Source organism: Myotis davidii, unplaced genomic scaffold, assembly GCF_000327345.1.
Source record: "Myotis davidii unplaced genomic scaffold, ASM32734v1 scaffold1427, whole genome shotgun sequence".
In the NCBI taxonomy this organism is placed as follows: domain Eukaryota; kingdom Metazoa; phylum Chordata; class Mammalia; order Chiroptera; family Vespertilionidae; genus Myotis; species Myotis davidii.
The window spans coordinates 664,539-677,436 of NW_006298040.1; the positions used below are offsets into that span (position 1 = coordinate 664,539).

General features: G+C 41.7%; 1 protein-coding gene across 4 annotated transcripts in view; it reads right to left on the minus strand.

The window, feature by feature from the left end:
* RGS17 (regulator of G-protein signaling 17) overlaps positions 1 to 12,898 on the minus strand; it is a 214,066-nt gene that overhangs the window by 87,985 nt on the left and 113,183 nt on the right. The window lies entirely within an intron of this gene.

A 12,898-nucleotide genomic window follows, 5' to 3' on the forward strand; every position in this document is an offset into this window, starting at 1 on the left:
GGGCAGAGCCCCAGCGGGTCCCGGGGGCGCGGGGCGGGAGGGGCGCCAAGAACATGGGGGCGCAGCCAGTCTGGCCGATCGGAGGCCGGCGTTAGGGAGAGTTCTTCACTTCGTGGACGTCCTCGCCCCCATACCGGACATTTCCCCGAAGGTTTATCTTCAGGCCCCCGCTGCTCTGGGCCACATGTGGGGGTTCCGGCGCGTGGCCCGCTGCGGCCAGAGTCCTGACAGAGGGGGGCCGTGCCCAGGCGGCGTCCTGCATGACTGACAGGTGCTGACGCTCGGGCCTGGAGCATCCTTCGGGGACGGGGACAGCCCGGGCGCTCACGTCTGATAATTGTTCCATTCACAAGCCGAGCCTCGCTGGGTGGCGAAGGCGCTTTGGCCACTTACTGCATCCTGAGCGCTAGATTGCATCTCCCGTGATTAGATTCAAGTGTTTGTGAGGGAGAATTACGGAAGCAAGCGGGTGTCGCTCTTCGGATGTGTCATCTGTGGGAAGAGGAGTGAGTTCCTGGCAGGAATGATTAGGCTTTTTTCTTTTTTTTTCTTATATCTATTTAGAACTGATCACTCGTAAATAGGTAGGATTTTCCCTTGCTTGTGCGCTCATGCATTCGAACAGTGTTAGGGTTACTGCAGACTCCTTTAGGGAACATCCTTCTGCACGCCCCCCTCACCCCCCCACACACCCCCTTGAGTTCAATATGTCTCAGGGTTTGCTCGGGGGGCCTCCTTTCTCTAGTTACATGATGAGTCCTAGGGCTCTTCAGAGTGTACTTCCTGAACTGGTGTCGGTCTGCAAATTGTTCCTTATTGGTCTGTAATGAGGGATAAATGCAAGAAACGGAGAGTAGCGTTGGAAACGGCCCTAGCGATTTGACATTGCCTGGGCATCGACACACATTAGTCCCTTGTACTTTGTACATTTTATTTTGTTTGTAAAATAATTCGTTTTTGTTGGGTTTTACAAAAGTGCTGGCCATGATGCATTCAAAATAAAAGCCCGTCACCAAAAACTGTTTAGCAGCACTGAGCTCTACAAAGCTCCCAGATGTATATCCTCTGTCCTGATCCCTCACAAAGCTCTTTTACGTCCTCAGTACCTTTGCAACTCTGCTTGAAGGGTAACTATAATAGTTAATATTGAGTGAACAAGTACTGTGTGCTAGGGACTGACCTGTTTTGCATACGCTGTTTTATTTTTGCTTCAAGGTGGATACTATTATTATGTGTAGCTCGCAGCTCAGAAGCAGAACTCCCGTTATCCACCTCCTCCAAACCTGTTCCTCTTCAAATTGTTCCACCTGGTTACTCAAGTCAGAAATTTAGGTCACCCTTTTCTCTCTCTCTCTCTCTCTCTCTCTCTCTCTCTCTCTCTCTCTCTCTCAATTTCTTTTCCAATGATAGCTGATATACAATGTAATATTAACTTCAGGTTTACAAGATAGAAATTCTTACTTTTCTTTCTTTATTTACCCCCACATCCAATTAATGTTTTCTCTTTCTCCAAAATATATCCCGATTCATCCACGTCTCCCCTCTCCATTGCTATAACCATGGTCCAAGAGCTCTGTGCTCTCACCTGAACTACCACACAAGCCTTCAGATGGTCTCTCCTCCACAGTCTGGAGCAACACATTCTCTAAACAACAGCTGAGTGATCTTTTAAAAACAGCAACAGATCATGTCATGCTTCTGCTTAAAATTCTCCAATGAGTTTTCATTGCATTTTACATATAATCCCTAATTTTATCCACAGCCCAGAAGGCTCTACACAACCTTGTCCTCGCCTTGTCCATGCTCCCATACACCACAGGTATGTGTGCTGTAGTCACATCATTTCCTTTTACTTTCTTGAATATGTTTAGCTTATACTTGCTTTTCTTTCTGTCTGGAATCCTCTGTGCTCAGATCTCTCCACTGTAAGCTCCTTGATATCCTATAGGTCCCTACTCAGATATCACCCATTCAAGCTTTATTTGTTGTTGTTTTTTAAATATATTTTTTATTGATTTCAGAGAGGAAGGGAGAGGGAGAGAGGGAGAGACTTCATTAATGTCTACTATATGCCTGGTGTTATGTCTTCAAGCTTTTTGCAAAAAATATAAATGTTGTATAAAATTACTATCTATGACTCAGGAATGGATTTCCGTTCTCTTTGTGCAGAATTTCAGAGCTCACTGGGCTCCTGGTCCTTGAACAGCTGTGTGGTAACTATGAAAAGCAGCATTTCATCACCATCATTTCCATGCCATTATGAACGTGTTTTTCAAGTAAAGAGAATCTGCAGCAGATTTTGGTGTAATGAATTCATAGTAAGGCACATAGGAGAGTTATAGGCAAGCTATTTGCAGACAGAGATATTGGAAAAGGACAGAACATCAAAATATTTACAGTGCATTTACTCATAATTCGGGATATTTGTCATCAAGAAGAGACCTGAATCTACCTCAGTAAGTTTGGTACCCTTGAAAAGTTATTTCAGGAAGATATTATGTAGCATCTTTTACATTTCATTTCCTTCTTTTCTCACATGCTCATTTTAATAAAACAACAACTGAGCCACCTTTGGAAAGCAAAGGGAGAACAAAGAAATTTGTTTGAAACTAGGAACCCCTAACTGCTTCATCCAAGCAAATTTCTCCAGAGTGAAGCATGAAGGGGTAATTAAAACATGACTGTTTAAACACACTTTTTCTTTACTTTTAGAAACAGGGCTTATCATGTTTCTTCAACTGGCTTTAATCAAACCTTTAGAGACAGGCTTTTCTCAGGGAACTTATTTAGATGGAAAATGCTTGTGTTTCCCCATCAATATTTGAAGAAGATAAGAGAAAGGAAAGAGAAGGTAACCTGCCTCCCAAATATATAAAATAAGATAAGGAGTTTCATATTTTATATGTGCTTTATTTTTCTAAGTATATTGTTATTGATTTCAGAGAGGGAAGGAGAGGGAGAGATAGAAACATCAATGATGAGAGAGAATCATTGATCAGCTGCCTCCTCTATGGCCCCACACTGGGGATTGAGCCCTCAACCAGGGCATGTGCCCTGGCCAGGAATCAAACCTGGACCTCCTGGTTCATAGGTCAATGGATCTTGCATATTCACATTGTTTTTAACACATCTTCCACATAATAAATACTGTGATTGGACAATAATTCTCTGCTCCGTCTTGAAAAATAACAAAATGTTTATCTTACCCTGGAGAAGGCGATGTTCCATTATCACAGTCAGATGCTTTGTGGGTGGAGGAAGTTACAGAATTTAAGGGTCCAGGTTATGTTATGTTGAGATTGCTGAAGGTTGTGGATGATAATAGCTGGACTGTGGAACAGGCGCCTGCCTTATCAGACCTGCTTCCAGGGTCCGATGGAAGGAAGGGTGGAGAGAGGCCGAGGTTTGATTTCCCAATAGTTTCTCATACCTTTACTATGTTTGGGTTCATGGCAAAGCTAGTTCAGAGATGTGTAAAGTTAACACAGATCTTTGCGTGTGTGTGTGTGTGTGTGTGTGTGTGTGTGTGTGTGTGTGTGTGGAGAGGGATAGTTTGCTAAAGATGTCTAATCTAGAAGGACCCAGCTGACTGATTGTTGAGTTCCGTATCGAAAGATCCTTAAGTTGCAAATCTGAAGATTCATATTCACATTGCGAAAGTGGTGTTAAAGGTTCTTTGGTTTCTTGATTTTCTGTGAACCAGTTTCACATTGTGAATATGTTGTAGGCTCACATAGGAGTAAGTCTTCATATTCAAATTTTAGTAGAATTTACCTAAGGCTGAATTCCAGCTTATTTAAATTGCATCCATTCAGACATTCAGCAGCACACTTAAACAGCTCTGAGAGAGTGTCTGTGCTAGCAGTGTGGGGAATAACAATACACTGGAAAATCTGGCTACCATCTTTAAGAATTTGTAATCCAAGTGAGACGGGCTTTACATACATGAAAGTAACCAGAAGAGATCAAGGAGAGCACTTGGGATAATGTGGTATTTTCTTTTTTACCCCAGGTGGTACGCCAGAGAATGATAAAAAATAAAATAAAATCATTGGTTATATAATCAAAACTCTAAACTGCACAGCATAAAAATTACAAATGATCAGAGTGGCCTTTTGAAGTACACACTGAGACCTTTCTTTGTATTACATGGAACTAGTTTTGAATGGCTTTGCAGATTTGTAAAGGGATTCAAGGAAGGAGAGATTTAGAATATAATATTCAAAGAGGAAGTTATTCTTACAGTTTTACTTGACAGCTACATAGAAAATATTAAGCACCTTCAGTATGCAAGGTGTGTGCAGGGCTCTGAGAACACTGCGTAGATGAATCAGACGGCAAGGAATAGTGATGAGTGGCATGGAATCTAGAGAAATCACGCTCAGCTCAGTGGTGATGGGTGAGCATGGCCCTCTGACTGGTCTGCAAAGAATGGGGCCCATTTGCATATGCTGAGATGTTTGGAGCAGAAATCTCACCCTATTATCATGATTCTGAGTTGGTTCCATGGGAATTGAAGGATACATATAGAAAAACTTGATCAGTATGGCTTAGTTATATACAGTTAAGTTTTAAATGTAGATTGAGGCTACATTGTGGTTGGGAGTACAGTTAAAAAATCACTGATATGGCAAATTTGTTTCATCTTCATACCAGCTCTAATCGACTACTAGTAGTGTGTTTAATATGATTCTGAGGCCAAATCTGAGAGGAAGCAAGGAAGATTACTGTGATTATCATCAATGTCTGATATGCTATTGGTACATTTGTCTAGTATTTCAAATCTCTATTCTTACAAATTGGAAGTCAAATGATTTTAAAAAAGAGAGAATTCCTCCATATTCAGGACAATTGTTCTTGAAAAACCTCCAGACTGTTATTTTCCTTTTAAAATTGGCATTCTGAGAACAAGGATTCACTTGGTAAATAAACTGGGGTAATGAAACATGATATCTAAAATTATTTCTAGGATTTAATAAATGCATTGGCATATTAACGGCTTTGACTTTGATTTTAAAAAGCCAAAATGCTACTAAATATCTCAGAAGATTCTCTCTTAGACACACACACACACACACACACACACTTTACATACCTATGGTATCAAGATCTCAATTTTCTTGATTCTATGATTTAAGTTAAAATAAAATTATTAATTTTAGTTAATCATAAAGTCATAATCAGGATCTCCTTCATAAGTGTTACAAACTTTCTCTTTTTAAATTCATTTGGTGGATGTATGTTGAGCATTTATCATGTGGTCATGATTCTAGTGATGGGTAGAAACAAAAATCCAAGTACGTAGATGAAATATATAGCAAGTTAGATGATTATAAGTGCTACAGTGAAAAAGTAAATTAGGACAAGGGGATGGTATGTATATATGTGAGTGGCTTCTGAAATCATATACAGAGAACCAGAGACGGCCTCCATGAAAAGCTGATATTTGAGTCAAACTGTGAAGGAGGCAAGAGACCGAGTAAGAGCATTCTAGCAGAGAGAACAGCCAGTGGAAGGTCCCTGAGGTGAGAGGGACACAGGACAGCAGGAACAAATGAGGGAGTTGTAAGAGATGAGGTTCAAAGGAGAAAGAGAAGGTGATTATGTGCTACCTTGTCGCTCAGGATGCTGGAGGGTTTTGAATGGAGTGCCAGGGAAGACAAGCCGTAGCCTTGGAGATGATTTGCAATGTGTACATAACACAATCCTATAAAGAACTGTTAAATATCAATAAGAAAAAGACAACCGAAGAGAAAATGGAGCAACATGAGAATAGGATCACTCTGTCTGTGGTGCTGAGGATGGTTGGAGGTGGAGGTGTGGGGTGAGGGGAAGAGCAGAAGCCAGGCGTGTGGCTGGAAGCTTTTGTAATCAAGTTGGTGAGGGATGATGGTGGCATGGCCCAGAGTCATAGCAGTGGAATTATTAGGAGCAGTCAGATGCTTGATCCAGTCTCAAAGAAGAGTTTATAGGATTTGCTGACTGTTTGGATCTGTGGCATAAAAGAATTTGAGGAATCAAGGATGACTCCACTGGTTTTGGCCTGATCACAGAAACTTTCCTTTCATAATGATGTGCTTGACTTCCTGCTTCCAGACTGCCTATCTCCACAGCTGAGACCAATCAATTACTGTAAACAGGCTTAACCAAGAGTCTTTGCAGGGCCTCTTGGTCCAAAGAGCAAGAGGGATTCTTGAAAGAGGCTGTAGAGAGACCTGTCTGCATTAACCTGCTGGCTCTGCATCTATCAGCTTCTCATGCTGGTGCAGCTTTGACCTTGAATCCAGGCTTCAGATCTTGTCCTTCTGCTTGTTTCATTTGCCCCGGCATGCCTACCTTTGTTCTCTGGGATAGAGTGCCACTCGATGACTCCAGTACTTAAATGGGACCAGGTTCTGTTTTAATGCTGCACTACCTGTACCTGCTTCCGAAATCCTTGATGCCAACCTCCTGCCTGCCTGGTTGTCCATCTTTTTCCTGCTGCCAAGTCCACGGACAGATCTACTGAGCTGCCAGGACATCTCCCTGTTGCCTGTGGTTGGACCACTCGGATGCTGACAACTTGCCATGCTGGTCTGGAGCTGTGCCCATGACCTGCTGTCACCTGTCACCATCTTCTAAAGCTCTGTGCCTTTCCCCATGTATTCAGTTCTTTCTCATTCTTAACATAATTCATTCATTTAAGGATTTGTTCATTCATATCTGCATTAATGCATTCCCAAGGTAACATTTACTGAGTGAAAACTTTGAGTCATCTTTCTGATAGAGACTAGTTTAAAGGGGAATCACACAGGGGCGGGCAAAAGTAGGTTTACAGTTGAAAGTACATGAAACAGACTGTATTCTTGTATCATTATTAATTAATGTATTATTTATTTGTACTGCAACTGTAAACCTACTTTGCCCATCTCTGTACCATCCTAGAGGATCTCTTAGGGTCTAGAATAGCGGTTCTCAACCTGTGGGTCTCAACCCCTTTGGGGGTCAAACGACCCTTTCACAGGGGTCGCCTAAGACTATTGGAAAACACATATATAATTATTGTTTTTGTGATTAATCACTATGCTTTAATTATGTTCAATTTGTAACAATGAAAATACATCCTGCATATCAGATATTTACATGACAATTCATAACAGTAGCAAAATTACAGTTATGAAGTAGCAAAGAAAATAATTTTATGGTTGGGGGTCACCACAACATGAGGAACTGTATTAAAGGGTCAAGTCATTTGGAAGGTTGAGAACCACTGGTCTAGAAGGACATGGGATCATGAGGGCATGTCAACAATATTTACCGTGAATTGTGACAATTGCTCTCAATCTAGAATCATCTTTTTTTATTTTTTTTAATATATTTTATTGAATTTTTTACGAGAGGAAGGGAGAGAGATAGAGAGTTAGAAACATCGATGAGAGAGAAACATCGATCAGCCGCCTCCTGCACATCTCCCACTGGAGATGTGCCCGCAACCCAGGTACATGCCCTTGACCGGAATCGAACCTGGGACCCCTCAGTCCGCAGGCCGACGCTCTATCCACTGAGCCAAACCGGTTTCGGCTAGAATCATCTTTTTTTAAATGGAGACATTTTGCTGCTCTCAAAGGGCATGGTACAGGGTTTTACATGCTCACATTGGAGTTAATCTCTTCAAGGCCAGAGTTTTGACTCTCCCACTCACTAGCTGAGTGACATTAGCAAGTTCATTTATTTCTAGTACCTTAGTTTCTTTATCTTTGAAACGGGAATGATAAGTGGAAGTCTCTTGGGGTTGGGAGGATTATGTTGGATACTCATGTAAAGTGCTTTATCATTGCTTCTGACACATACTAAAGCACAGTAAGTTTGAGCACGACTTCATTTTCTCTTCTTCCTCCCTCCTCTCAGCAGTCTAAGTGGGTGTGACAGGAACACAGGAGAATTCAGGGCATGAGGAAACCTTCCTTGATCCCCGAGGCCAGGGGTAGGAGTCTCAGGTGCTCAGAGCGCCCCCTCTGTACTAATCTGAGTCATAACATTGCTTAGTCATTGCCTACTGACTTGACCATCTCCCTCAGAACCCTTTTCCCTTTTGTGGACAGTGACTTCGCATGCTCCCGTTTGCACCCTTAGCATCTTGCACGGTGCCACGTATGAGGAAGTGCCAATAAATGTTTGCTAAATAGTAAAAAGAGAAAAGAACACCAAGGCTTCCCATTGGTGGCCACAATTAAATTAAATTTGAAAAGAAATTTATCAGGTAAGTGAGGAGAAAGCCTGTTTCAAGCATGAAAGCTAGTGTGAGCAGAGTACCATGACACGAGACCTTGAATGCATTCAGGGAAGCTCAGGTCGTGCTGGAGTCATCTATAATCCTGTCTACGCGTGTGTGAGCTTTTGAATTTCTAAATGAAGGCAGTAGCCAAGTAGACAAGGACATTGTATGTATAATAACTGGAGTGTGGGCCCTTCCTGGGATGCAGAGCACAGAAGGATAGAAAATAGTGTAATCAAGGCTTTTTGTGATTAGTATTTATCTCCATCTTTCAGACATTTTTGAACAATTTATGCCTCAGCAATGCTAAAGTGTATACGTCATCCCCAGTGGTGTACATTGTGATGTTAGAGGGGCGGGTGCCCTCTAACGTCATGATGTTTCTGTTTCTTACTTTGTTTCTTTGCTTATGTTGTCCTCACTCCCTGGAATGTCCCCATCCCCTCTTATTACCAATACCCCGGCTGGGCCAGGTTCTAGGCTATTATTGATCCAGTGGCTCAAGTGTCACCATCTCCAGAAAATCTTGAGTTCCTTGATGCCCAGCCAGCTATTAAAGTTCACAGTCAATGAGTGCTGGCTATGTGTCAAGCACCCGGGCATTTACTTTGTGCCTATAATTTGATCTAATCCTTATAATCCTATAAAATAGCTACTATTATTACCCTTTTAAAAATTATTATTATCCTTTTTAATGTGAGCAGAGGGGTACAGTTTTTAAGATTTATTCTATATTTTGTAGACTAGCAAACTACCGCTTACATAAATTATCGAAGGTTAAAGAATGGCTGAGCTATAGCACTTGATGAGGGAGCTTCAATCCCCACCATCTTTGAACTTGAACATTAAATTTAGCTGCTTAGACAGAGCCATGAGACCCTTTTCTATCTACATACATTTTTTTTAGCAGTATCAGTTTGGTAGAATATTAAGTTGACACAGTTTTCTTCTTTTCAGTTATAGTTTTAAACGTTCTATGTCAAATCCCCTTTTCCCACTCCTTGATGCTATATCTTGGGCAGATTCTGTGATTATCTGGTCATGTTCCGTTACTAAATCCACTCCAGCCCAGTTCAAATTTTTTATTTATTTTTTTCAAAACTCCTTTTATTCCCATTGCAGGACAGGCTGTTGGCACAAGGGACTTGGAATGGAGATGGGGCACAGCCTGCTCTGTCACTTCCTCCCCCACCTCCTGGAGCTGGGAGCCAGCTCCACTGGGTCAGAGGGAGTCAGGGAGGGGCGATGTGGAGAAAAGGGCAAATATCTCTTTCCTTAGCTGGTCTTGGCCACTGCTCCCTCCTAGTTGGCTGCATGTGCTTTGGAGACAGACACTAATGGGCTGTCATTTTCATCCATGTGGCACCTGTCCAGATGCTGCTGGCTGTGAGCACATGCGCGGTTTCTTAAGCCGGCCTGGGCAGAGCCTCCCACTGTACAGTTCCCTCCTGTTTGAGATCCAGCCTCTGGGCTAGCACTTGCAAACCCCTCTCACACTCGTTTCTTGCCACTGGGGGTGCCTTTACAGGCTCGTGTGGTTGGAGTCTCCTCACCAAATGGGCAGCCCTCTTGGCCTGGATGCCAGCAAGTTGACTCAGACATGGGTAAGTCTCCTGAGGTCCGCATAGTTGTGAGGCATTCGCACAATTTTGCTGTCTTAAAGGGTAGAGCGAGCAGAAAGGCATTTCATCACCTGGACTCTCTGTGCTGTCATGGAGTTGATGAACAAATCCACAAGGTGAGCAAATGTCCATTCAGGCTGCGGGAGTCATGCTCCCATGCAGCGTGCAGTCCTTGTCTACTGCTTTGGTCTTTAGAAACCCCCTTTTTAACATAAAATAAATAATTTACAATAGAGCATATATGCACAGTTTAATGAACACTAATACAAAAAACTCACATACCTGCCATTTTGAGACATTTTAAAACATTTCCCAGTGGTACATCAGAAGTCTCCCAGTATACTCAGCCATTCTGGATTTTGTGTTAATTCATTCTTATACATTAAAGAGCAATTTTAGTACATGTATATTGTATTTGCTTTTCTATTGTTGAGATAACAAATTACCACAAACTTGTGACTTAAAAGAATACACAGGTATTATCTTCTATTTCTCAAGATTTGGAGTTCGACATGAGTCTCACGAGTCTATATGTAAAATCAGGGCTCGATGGGGCCGCGTTCTTCTCTGGAGGCTCCAGGCGAGAATCTACTTCCTCACTTTTTCCAGCTTCCAGCGCGACCCACATTCCTTGGGCCATGGTCGTCCTCCATCTTTAAAGCCAGAGATTTTGCATCTTTTAGGTCTTTTATGAAATATTTTTTATTTCTTCTTAATTCTGATACCTATTAACTTCTGAGCTCTTCTACTTTTTTAATGCTGCTGTTTGTGTCAAAGCCTTAATTGTTTCCTAATGTTGAAAAATTACATTGAAGGTTTCATCTGCTCTGTGACCTCATTTTTTTCTGGTGAATCTCATTGTTTATCTTAATGTTATTAAAGCTCACTTATATTTTAGTAGTAATTTGCATGGTGATAGAACTTTCTTGGTGTGTGTGACCTATGTTTGAAAAAGGAACCAAATAAAATGAAATTTCCTGGGATATTAGGAGAAATGCAGGACAAAGTAGCTTCTTTTATATCTAACTTTAAAATTTTATTTCTCTGTTTTTACCAGTAAAGATTCAAAATATGCCCTCTTGTTAGCCACTGTCTGCTTCTTGAAGATAGGTCTGATTTAGAAAGATTTTCTGCCTCTTGTCCCTGAGGTACACAGGCATTGCCTTCTAATGTATCTCATACTTCCTGGGGGTTCTTTCTCTGAGCTCCTCAAAAATTCTCTTTCATTCACACAGTTCCTTTCTTTTTTATTGTTTTATTGCTTAAAGTATTACAAAGAGTATGACATATGTCTCCTTTTTTCTTTTTTCACCTTGACCTCCCCCTGGCTTCCCCTACCCACCAGTGTCTTGTGTCCATTGGTTATGCTTATATGGATGCATACAAGTCCTTTGGTTGATCTCTTACCCTCCTACCTCCCGCCCCCGAACCCTCCCCGCCCTTCACAGTTTCTTTCTTACTCAGTTTGGCTGTTCCCAGTAGGAGGAGACACTGTCCTTCTAGAAGAGGGAAGTAGTTTCTGGATATTTGTGAGATTTTATTAAAGACTAGACCCATCGTATCCATGTAGTTTCCTTCACATCTGGGTCATTTTTGGCACTTTTCCGGAACTCTGAGCCTGTGAAGATTTTTGTGTAATTTCATTAATTTCTCTGGTTTTTTTTTTTCTTCCTAGATTTCCTTTCAGGGTAAGTCCTTTTCTTTAAAAATTCATATTTACTGGGGACTTCGAAACTGTTTAATTATCTTTCACTTCTTGCTCCCTTGGTGCACAGCTATTGATCTTGGACACGTCACCAGCATATGCCCATATTCTGGGTGTGTTATCTACATTGTCTTTAGCCATACTGGTTTTTCTATTTGGTTTTCAGGAGACGTTGGGACATTTAAAACCACTACATTGCTGACACAATCATGTCACAGAAATTCTGATGTACATTTCAAGGGAATCCCTGTGGCTGCTGTATTGAGATTAGACTGTAGGAAAACGAGTAACGAAGCAGGGAGAGTAATTTGATGGCTATTGCAGTTACTCAAGTGATAAATGATCATTTGGAAGATGACTTCCAAAGTTAGATTCTGAATGTTGTCTGAAGGCAGAGCAATACATTCACTGATTGATTAGATGTTGGATGTGAAAGAAAAAGAGGAGGCAGAACATTTTGAGGGATGGAGTTGTCATTAACTGCGATATAGAAACTGTAGCTAAACCATGTTGAGTGTCATATTAGTCAGGTTGGGGTTAGGCTATGCTGCAGTCATAAACCCTGAACTCGCAAGTTCTTGAATAATAAATAAGATGGTAGCAAGTAACCTTCCTTTATCTTGTAGTCTTGCCATAATGGATAGTTTACCTCTACTTTTTGCTATAGCTGGAGGATCATAGAAAACAGCTGTGATGGCTTCTGTTCTCCTCCGCCTCCTGCTCCCCTTCCTCCTTTTTTCTTATCAATCTCTCTTCTTCTTCTATCCCCTCATCTTCTCCTTCTCCTCCATTTCACTCTCTTCTTTACCCATCTTCCAATATTTAAAGTTCCAAATAACTACATAGTAACTTTGAAATACTACTGTCTAACATAATGAACTTATTCCTGTAAAAAGCCAAACAAACCTTCCCTCTGAGAGCGATAGTACACAGTCTCACTCCTTCCTGCATTAATTTCTGCTTTATGTTAATTCTTTCCATTCATAATTCAGTAGCATCCTGATATCCTGTAGTATTTGTGCTATTATTACCTACACATCCTGTATAATATCATTGGTCAAAGTGAGTGCTGGGGTCCAACCCCAGCAGGTCCAGGGGTTCCCATAGGTGTGGACGGAGTCGGCGAAGAAGGAATGACACAGAGACAGCGTTCAGTTAATCAGCAGCCTTGCCAGGATCTCCAGCCAAGTTCTGGTCTGGATCTCCAGCGAAGTTCTGGTTTGGATCTCCAGCCAGGTTCTGTGTCCATGTTCTCTTGTTAGGTTCTCCAGGTTCTCCAGCCAGGTTCTGTAGCCATGTTCTCTCGCTAGGTTCTCC